This window comes from Haliotis rubra, unplaced genomic scaffold (assembly GCF_003918875.1).
Source record: "Haliotis rubra isolate DU_JTF1 unplaced genomic scaffold, ASM391887v1 Scf458, whole genome shotgun sequence".
NCBI lineage: Eukaryota > Metazoa > Mollusca > Gastropoda > Lepetellida > Haliotidae > Haliotis > Haliotis rubra.
In genome coordinates, this window is record NW_025767144.1 from 173,916 (window position 1) to 185,464 (window position 11,549).

The following is an 11,549-nucleotide window of genomic DNA, read 5'->3' on the forward strand; positions in this document are numbered from 1 at the left end:
TAAGTACGCTCAACTATGATTTGTATAGAATCAACATTATAACCGATCCATCCTGTTCTTGTGGATGTCTCTGTGAAAATGTATATCATTATTTCTTGACTTGTCCCCGTTATAAAACACATAAAGTAACTTTGTTAGCTAACATAATTGACATTTTACAAAACAGATATTCACCAGATATATGTCTTATTTTATACGGCAATGCAGACCTCTCAACTGAAGAAAATCTGAATATCTTCAAACATGTCCTTCATTACATCAATCAAACTAAACGATTCCTCTGTTCATCCTAATCTGTTATATTCTCAAACTCAAGATCTCTCATGTATATGTTCTCTGTATAATTGTTGTAAATATTGGGAGAGGGCGTAATTAAGTTGGATTACTTGTGCCCAATCCTTTTCCTCAATGAATAAAATATGTGTAAATCAACAGTAGAAATAGTAGATGTAGTAACAGTAGAAATAGTAGATGTAGTAACAGTAGACATAGTTAGATGTAACAGTAGAAATACAGTACAACCAGAAATTATTGAGAATTTAAAGACTGTATTTTTTATCTTTTTTTTCACTCATTACTCACGTATTAAATGTGAATATTAGCAGAACATAACTCCAGATTCAAAGACAGGTGAACAGTTAGTATTTTGTCAAGTCACCATGGGCAGCAATACAGCCTTCAATGCGACGGGTCATACTACTGATAAAAACAGTTAGAAAGTCGTGGTCCATGCTGTCCCAATATCGGACCACCTCTTCTCTCATTTCAGCAATATTTGTCAGATGTTTCTTATTGACACTTTCCTTCATAAGTCCCCAAACATTTTCTTTTGGATTTAGGTCAGGGCTATAGCTTGGCCAATCTAATAATGTCATATTTTGGGTCCGAAACTAGGCCTGTGAATGCTTTGAACGATGTTTTGGGTCGTTGTCCTGCGGGGAAAATCCAAACATTTCCACAGAACACGTGAGCAGATGGAAGTAAATGTCCCTCGAGAATTTCTGTGTACCGCTCACTGTTCATATTCCCTTCAAATACACAGAGGGGCGTTGCCCCTAACACAGATACGCCACCCCACACGTTAAATTTCGGACTGTACATTGGGCGCTGATACAAAGGTTTTACAGGTTGTTTGGTCCAGAATTTCAGTGTATTAGGAAACAGCCACACAGAACTTTCATCTGAGAAAATCACATTGTCCCAGTTAAAATTTCTATGCTGTAAGCACCAGTTCAACTTTCGCTCCTTTTGTTCGGGTTTCATGATCGGTGATGGAATTCCTCGACTTTTCTGCCAACCCATTGCATGCAGCTCAGTTCTAATTGTCTCTTTACAGACAGCCACAGTTCCTCTATCAATCATATCCAGCCTTAAGTTTTCTAAACTCCTTCGTTTGTGTTTAGAAACAAGAATACCAAGCCGCCTCCTGTCACCGACAGTCAATTTTCTGGGCCTACCTGCGCCTCCCTGGTGCTCAATGCCATATCCATTTGCAATATTTTTCAAAACACGATAAACAGTGGACAAAGGGATGCCTGTTCTACTTGAAATCACTTTAGCTGATCTGATGTCCTTGTTATAATACTCTAAAAAACAACTTCCTCTTCTCTAAGTCATCCATACTGAGGATCACTGAAAATGTCGTCTGCTAGCAAGTAAACAAAGGGGGATAACTCTTCACAAACCAATGAAAAAGGATTAACGGAAACCAAGCACTTGATAGCTGGTCAAGGTTGTTTATAATAGAAATCCACTTAAACATATTCCTAAAATTCTCAATAATTTCTGGTCATACTATAGATGTAGAGATAGTAGATGTGGTAAAAGTAGAAATAGTAGTAGCTGTAACAGTAGTATATGTAGTTAAGTAGTAGTAGATAGCAATAGAAATTCGTGCATTTCAGTTTTTGTCTACAATTGCATGTTGCAATGATTTATGTTCATGTGTTTATAAACACCTGTGTTCTGCTACAGGTGTTTTACTCATTACCATTACGTAACCTGGGATGTTCGTGGATGGAAATCAGTCCATGATGCGGGTTTAAATATATTGGGTTGCGGGATATATACAAAGCATGACTTATACATATATAAATATACCCAGGATATCCGTCTTTGATTGGCAATTCTATAAGTTGAAGAGATGAAGAATGAGGACAATTTTATGGATATATCTTCATTCTCTGCAGGCGACTTTTCGACATATATTCTAGTGTCGTTGTCAAGCAATTAGATTCCAGTGTTGTTGTCAAGCAAGTGGACAACGACATTAGAATCTATGTCGAAACGTCGCTTGTACAGAATAAAGGTGTATGTTACGGGATCGGGTGGTCAGGCTCGCTGACTGGGTGGACAAATGTCATCGTATCCCAGTTGCGTAGATCGATGTTCCTGCTGTTGATCACTGAATTGTCTGGCCCAGACCCGATTATTTACAGACCGCCGCCATATAGCTGGAATATTGATGAGTGCGGCGTAAAACTAAACTCACTCCCTCACTCACTAAATCTGGAAGCTATTGACACGACAGCCTAGCATTTGAATTTCCAGAATCAAGAAGTTGTATATCCATAAAATTTTCCTAATTCTACAGTAATTCCAGCTCGGTGTACAGCGCCATCAAGCCAGATAACCAAGCGTACCTAAAATATCTGTAAACAAGATGCAACTTGACTTTTTCGGTAACTTCAAATAAATATATCTGTCATTATTACATTAGCATGGATGCAATCAAATCATCTTAGGCTAATACCCGATCCATGATTACATACACGTGATCACATATATACTTTTTTTCTGAAATTAAAAAAAATCAAGCCCCATACGAAAACAGCACATGTTGTACAGAGCCGTGCCAGTTATATCCGGACACTTGACGTCATTTCCATAGACTTACATGTTATTTCAGTGTAGCATAAATAATTTTCATGAGGTGAGGTTAGGATAGATCTTTGTAAAATTTAACAGGCAAATTTGAAATCATCTCTGCTCTGCGCACATAGTTTCAGCTCAATTTTCCGACCACTCTTTAACTAATGACATCACATTTATCAACTTACGTATGGTTCCACAATGCACAATCCCATAGGCCGCCATGTTAAAGGAGTTCACGGCACTGTACATGTGTTGATTAAATTGTTGCCATTAGATAAATAAGCACCGGAAAATTAAACAGAAATTATGTGATTGTAGGTAAGATGATTTCTCACAAATGTGCAAAATTTGACATGGATCATACGAAAATTAAATTGATGAAAATTATTTATGCTACACTAAATTAACATGTAAGTCTGTGGAAATGACGTCAAGTGTCCGAATATAACTGGCACAGGTCTGTATGTGCTTTGAAAACCGAATTCCGCGTTTTAAAATAGTAATTGTAACATATTTTACTCTCATTTAAAAAAACAACAACTGAAATTGACATTTGGTAACAATTTACTTGCAGTTGCAATGTGACAGGATTCACAAAAACGTGAATATGAACAGTAGACATAATTACTACTATAGACATGATAGTAGATGTAGTAGCTATCTACATAGTTGTACATGTAGTAACTATAGACATAATAGTAGATGTAGTAACTATAGACATAACAGTAGATGTAGTAACTATAGACATAACAGTAGATGTAGTAACTATAGACATAACAGTAGATGTAGTAACTATAGACATAACAGTAGATGTAGTAACTATAGACATAACAGTAGATGTAGTAACTATAGACATAGTTGTAGATGTAGTAACTATAGACATAGTTGTAGATGCAGTAACTATAGACATAGCAGTAGATGTAGTAACTATAGACATAACAGTAGATGTAGTAACTATAGACATAACAGTAGATGTAGTAACTATAGACATAACAGTAGATGTAGTAACTATAGACATAACAGTAGATGTAGTAACTATAGACATAACAGTAGATGTAGTAACTATAGACATAACAGTAGATGTAGTAACTATAGACATAACAGTAGATGTAGTAACTATAGACATAATAGTAGATGTAGTAACTATAGACATAACAGTAGATGTAGTAACTATAGACATAACAGTAGATGTAGTAACTATAGACATAATAGTAGATGTAGTAACTATAGACATAATAGTAGATGTAGTAACTATAGACATAACAGTAGATGTAGTAACTATAGACATAACAGTAGATGTAGTAACTATAGACATAACAGTAGATGTAGTAACTATAGACATAACAGTAGATGTAGTAACTATAGACATAGCAGTAGATGTAGTAACTATAGACATAACAGTAGATGTAGTAACTATAGACATAACAGTAGATGTAGTAACTATAGACATAACAGTAGATGTAGTAACTATAGACATAACAGTAGATGTAGTAACTATAGACATAACAGTAGATGTAGTAACTATAGACATAGTTGTAGATGTAGTAACTATAGACATAACAGTAGATGTAGTAACTATAGACATAGCAGTAGATGTAGTAACTATAGACATAACAGTAGATGTAGATACTATAGACATAGTTGTAGATGTAGTTACTATAGACATAGTTGTAGATGTAGTAACTATAGACATAACAGTAGATGCAGTAACTATAGACATAATAGTAGATGTAGTAACTATAGACATAGTTGTACATGTAGTAACTATAGACATAATAGTAGATGTAGTAACTATAGACATAGCAGTAGATGCAGTAACAATAGACATAACAGTAGATGTAGTAACTATAGACATAGTTGTAGATGAAGTAACTATAGACATAACAGTAGATGTGGTAACTATAGACATAACAGTAGATGTAGTAACTATAGACATAGTTGTAGATGTAGTAACTATAGACATAGTTGTAGATGAAGTAACTATAGACATAACAGTAGATGTAGTAACTATAGACATAACAGTAGATGTAGTAACTATAGACATAACAGTAGATGTAGTAACTATAGACATAACAGTAGATGTAGTAACTATAGACATAATAGTAGATGTAGTAACTATAGACATAATAGTAGATGTAGTAACTATAGACATAAGAGTAGATGTAGTAACTATAGACATAACAGTAGATGTAGTAACTATAGACATAACAGTAGATGTAGTAACTATAGACATAATAGTAGATGTAGTAACTATAGACATAGTAGATAGTAGATGTAGTAACTATAGACATAACAGTAGATGTAGTAACTATAGACATAACAGTAGATGTAGTAACTATAGACATAACAGTAGATGTAGTAACTATAGACATAACAGTAGATGTGGTAACTATAGACATAATAGTAGATGTAGTAACTATAGACATAATAGTAGATGTAGTAACTATAGACATAAGAGTAGATGTAGTAACTATAGACATAACAGTAGATGTAGTAACTATAGACATAACAGTAGATGTAGTAACTATAGACATAATAGTAGATGTAGTAACTATAGACATAATAGTAGATGTAGTAACTATAGACATAGTTGTAGATGAAGTAACTATAGACATAACAGTAGATGTAGTAACTATAGACATAACAGTAGATGTAGATACTATAGACATAGTTGTAGATGTAGTAACTATAGACATAACAGAAGTTGTAGTAACTATAGACATAATAGTAGATGTAGTAACTATAGACATAATAGTACATTTAGTAACTATAGACATAATAGTACATTTAGTAACTATAGACATAATAGTAGATGTAGTAACAGTAAACAATAGTTGTAGATGTAGTAACTATAGACATTATAGTAGCTGTAGTAACATCAAACAATAGTTGTAGATGTAGTAACAGCAGATGAAGTGAAAGTTTGGTCACCGTGACTGCGCCACCAAGCTGGTTGTCGCACTGTTGTCAAGTAATGATTTGTTGTGGTTGTACGGCGTAGCCCCCCTTCATACTGGCAGGCAAGCGTCGTATCCTCTCACTCAGTGCCAGTGTCAATTCTTACAGTTTTAGACAAGGAGGAATTCTAGCTGGAACTTGTGGGATAGACAGTCTCAAATGTGTCCGAAGGGGCTCACATCGCTGCTACTTGCGGCTCATGGCAATGTTTTGCTGTCTGCAACGGAAACATGAGGTCAAGCGTTGCCTGCCATGGAAATCGGACGACTGGCGTGAGGATGGTTAGCAAGTTGTGGCACGACGGCGGTATCCAGTACTTCCTGGTGATAACGTGGACCCCTAAGTGTCCCAGGCAATGTAATGACATCCTCCTTCAGTCACACGACACGCAACCCAACACCACCACGGAGCCCACAGGGGGTAAGCCCTGTCTATGCTCAACCTCAAGTTGGTCGTCATCAACTACCATTTCCTCGATAGACAGTCGATCCCGGTAGAGAGTGAGTCTAAAGTCTTGACACAGCGGCTACATGGCCTCATTTAGCTTAAAAATGCACAATACATGAAATGAATTCAATTGATAATGCTGTAAAGACGTCGAAAGTGGTGGATTTCTCGGCTTTTCTGATTCGCGCCGAAAGACGTATTAAGAAATGCTTCAAATGTAAACAAAATATGATGTGTCATGACCAAATGAGATAGGGGTTATAATCCATGACCAATCAGTTTATAAGACAAGTCGATTTCATAAACATTTACTACTTGGAAATATCAAAATGCTACAAAATTTGGGACTCACTCTCTGCCGGGATCGACTGTCTATCGAGGAAATGGTAATTGATGACGACCAACTTGAGGTTGAGTATAGACAGGGCTTACCCCCTGTGTGAGCCGTCACCAAAAGGTTCAGCTGCATGGTTCGTCTCCATGGTGATATGCCTGGTAAAGACGTCTCCATACACGACAGTGCAGCGTGCAGGACCTAACGACTTTCGTCATACCAATAAACTGTTATCTCCCATTTGACAGACACCCATTTGACAGACACCCAATGACAGACACTGAACTAGAAGGTTAATTAGGGTAACACCTACAGAGATAATGGAACAGTCCACTGTCTAGTGAGTAGAGCAGGGTGAGCCTGAAACAGGTTCGTTACTGAGAAGTTTGATTGTTGGTAAATAGAACTATGTTGTGTTTAAATGATAAATGATTTTTCTTCTCAAAATTGTTTTACTATCAATTACTATCGAATATAAAAACAGGTTTGTCACTCAGAGGGTTGATTGTGTTTATTGAAAGAAAAGCCCCCTCCCAATAATAGCATATGTACAACAGAAGTTAACTGAGAAAACGTTTTGTTGGAGAGATATAGATATGTACATACTAGTATATTCCCCTCATAAAAATTAAAGGTGTATGTGAAAGATGTTTTAGAACAATAACTAGAAACACTCAAACAACGCCCTGTAGTATTTCAATGGCAGATCGGCGATATGTCATATTTTTCACACACCTCAAATACACCCTAACAATTTTTGTTTAGTTATAAAACTATCACTATTACTTGCAAACACCTTTCAACTAAAGGTATATTTCTCTTCTAAAAATTAAACGAATATGTGAAAGAAGTTTTTAGCGATAGAATTTAGTCTTTCTTCGCTGTGTACTGAGAATTGAAGCCAGTGAGCTACAACATGCCGACTTGAAACTTTACTACAAATTTACTGTACTAATACTGACACTAATAACAATTATTTGACTTAAAATGAAGTGACAGAATAGGTAACTTATCTTTTACGTGTAGGTTTTCAGTTGTCACAACACTCAGCGTATGTAATCAGCTGTTGAAAATAAACCGGCCCAATCTTAAAAACCACGCTTCCGCCATATTGGCTACACTGGTCACGTGACGAGCCGAGTCATACGCTAAAGGGGCTTTCCGAGGAGTTGTGCTTGGTGCTTTTGAGGTCGCCTTCGCCGGTTGGCATGTCCGAGGAGTGACCACTCCCCCTTATATAGTCTCTCTGGTCTTAGTATGTGACAAAACTGGAAAGGTGTTTACAACGCTTTGTGATAGTTCTAAACTTTCTGTTTTTGAGGGGTCTGTGACAGTGTCAGATAACATTCTGTCAATGCCCATGCCATTCCACACAAGCAATAAGATGTCTGAATTAGTTACTAATGTAAAATAATGTCTCAAAGTAGATTTTTAAAAAAAAGGACAGCTGATGTTAACACGTGTTATACCGATAGTAGCTGATGTTAACACATGTGTTCTACCGATAGTTTTGCGTTCTTTAACATGTTTGGGGAGTGATGGCCGTGGAGTATCATTTATTCTTTCATTCATTCACATATGTATTTCTTTCTTCTGGTCTTTTTCTTTATTTCTTTCATTCATTCACATATAAAAAATTCTTGCTCTTAATTCATTCATTCATTGTAAAATTCCGACTGATACAATACACTGGCTGAAGTACTGTTAAACGCAGCCGAAGTTGCGCTGGGAACGAACCAAGTCCCTGTGTGCGTTGGAGCATGACGAGGCACACGTTAATTAGTACAAATGGTAAAGAAAGCAAGCGAGTGACCTTTCCCTGTTGTAGAGTATCCCTGTTGCAATGTATGGTCGCCCACAATGCAGCTAACTCCGTTATCATCCCATTTCGTATACTAACAGCTTGTCTCTAAAATGAACATTACAGAAAAAAATGAGTTTTCAAATTACAATAAAATACAATAAAATAGGAGCCAAGAGACTTTCTTCTGTTTCTTTGGTAATCTAGACTTGCCACGCATTCTAGACCTGCATGGGCTACATTGGATATGTTTGTTTTCAGGCTCTGTATGACACACTGCCAATTTCGTGGATTGCAGTAACTAACGTTTAACCTTTTCGACGAAAATTGCCTCAATAATTAAACAGCGATGCGGCAATGTTCATTAACTGGGCCTATGTATACAGTTCTACAATACATCTGTGGAAAATCACGTAACCTATCATTTTGATCTGGATGTCCTGATCTAAACATAAATATCGGAACCCTTGTGCTCTAACTATAATAGTTCGGCAAAACTACTATATTACACGGTACACGGGGGTAGTGCAAACTGTACTCCTTCAGTCCAGTGTTGTGTGCGAGTTAACGATAGGACTTGGATGTATACTTACGACACTTCTATTCAACCTGTTTATCAACAATATGACCTCTATCAAGCCATTATCTCAACATACACTTGTTGACATTATAATGTTCTGTGCTGCACGATCACTGTAATCGTGGTTGTGTCAGCTGCCGGTGACGTCAGAATACATTGAAGTTAACTCCTCAAAATCCTCAACAGGGATACGATGACGTGTCAGCCAAGTCAGCGAGCCTAACCACCCGATCCCGTTAGTCGCCTCTTACGTCAAGCATGAGCTACTGAAGATCAATTCTATGTGGCTGACCAATCACGCGAATTTTACCACCGTTGAGGTAAGGCATTGATACATAATCTGCCTGTATGTAGATCTCGCTGGGGCGGGGCGGTAGCCAATGGTTAAAGAACCAATAAACTTTGGGTTTTTTTTACTCTTTTAACTATTACATATGAAAGAATTTTTGTTAGTCTTATGCGGAACACCAAATTCATTCTTAAAAAACTTGTGGTTAATTAATACCGAGCGATTAAAAGTTGCCAAAAAGTCGCCTGCTTCACTCTCGCCCGCCAACGAAACTACTGACAGGTTACGTAACTCTGTCGCCAGTGCACTGCAGTGACATCATATGTGGAAGGATTTTCAGTTAGTTGTATATAAAGTGTGTAGCAAGCTCGTCATTTTGATGATTTCTCAACAACATCCGAAGAATTGCCGAATCGTTGCGTTGGGGTCCCGATAACAACCCAGCTATTCGAAAACGTCGTACAAATCGTCATTGGAATGGCCTTGACCCGTCTGCACCTTCAACGCAGACTGCAATGAGCACGAACTGTATGTCGGTGGCAGCGACGTAACTGGGACCGAGTGCTCTTTACAGATGAAAGTCGGTTCAGTCGGTTCAGAAACGATAGCAGAGTTCGAGTTTTTCAACGTAGAGGAGAGCGACAGGCGCCAAACTGCGTTAAGAAGTTCATCCGTTCGATGGAGAGGCGTTTAAGTTAAGGGACTTGTTATCATACGAGGATATCTGAATGCCCAGCGAGACAGTGATGAGGTTTTGAGACCTTTTGTGGTGCCCTAAAATTCGACAACAGCCAAGAGGAGTCATTTTGCAGCACGACAACGCAAGGCCTCCCACCGCCAGAATTGTTCGAGAATACCTCCACAACGTTAACGTCAACGTGTTGCCTTGGCCAGCGCGTTCTCCAGACACGAACCCAATTGAACATCTCTGGGATCATCTTGATCGTCAGATGAGACAGCGGGTACCACCTCCAGCGAACCAAACACATATATGTGGGTGCGTGCGTGCGACCGTGTGTGCGTGTGTGCGTGTGTGAATGAATGAATGAATGTCTTTATTTCCTCCAGAGTTGAATCCGAAGATCGTACAAAGGCCAATACATTATTTACAATACATCACATACATTAAACAAAATGGAAGCGTATGTTAGACAGCTCATTAATAGATCATTTACAATGTACAATTTGTGGACAGTAGGGCTGTGTTTAATATATGTACATCAGATGTTTCTTTAGATTCCATACGAAGTGAGAAAATAAAAGTATTATGTATTCCCATGTATCATAGTCAATTATTTCAGTTAAGTCATGAATATCTGCGCCGAGAAACAGTGCCAGCATATCATCGTCGTCGAGCATATCTATTTTCACATATATATCTACATCAAGTTTATCAATCAGGCAGGAGAAGAAATTATTTCTGTCGGAGATAAAAAAATACACAGTGTAGGATGCTATGGCAGTCATAGTCATAGCAATGTCTCTGTGCTAGTCTCTCTCTCCACATGTTTTGTTCCACAAGAGACATCTGATTATAATAGATCGCTAAGCTGGGAATGAACCGTTGTAAATAAATTCTTTGATGTAGTGATCTAAGTGATATTTCTTAGCTGTATGTAGGAGGTTACTACACATGCTTGTCGGGCGGCTAGTATTGTCAGGGGCATGTGTAGTAATATAAGCACAGAATATATCTTTCGTTATTGAGTACCAGTCATTATTGCAGAGCCTTCCTAATAGTTGTAATCTACATTTGTCTATGTAACCATTCATTGACCACATTTCTATGTTTGAAATAGACGAGTCGGTTGGAGTGAGTTAATATTTAACGTCACATCGGCAATATTTCAGCCATATCGTGACGAGTCTGTTGGATGTCTCTTACCCAGGCCTTGTATGCGCCAAGCAAAGTAGCGCTGAGTGCGTTCAATCATTTCGAGCTCATTGACTGGTAGGCAGTTCACACCCATACAAGCTTGTAGCTGGAATCATTCGTTTGCATATGTTAACACACGTTGCCGGGTGGAGGTCACAGTTGTTCAGACCAAGCGATCGTAATTTAAATTTATACATTGCCTTGCCTTTGAGCAACAAACCTGACTCTTTCTCTGCAGGATAAATTACTGTTTATTATTATTCCGCCATACTTGACAGAGTCAGAGTTATCAATTGTAACATCACCAAAAATGTATTTTATATTATTATAGAGCTGGCGCGATTTACAGAAAACAAGTGACTTACTCTTAGAGGCGTTGTAGGTGTGTCT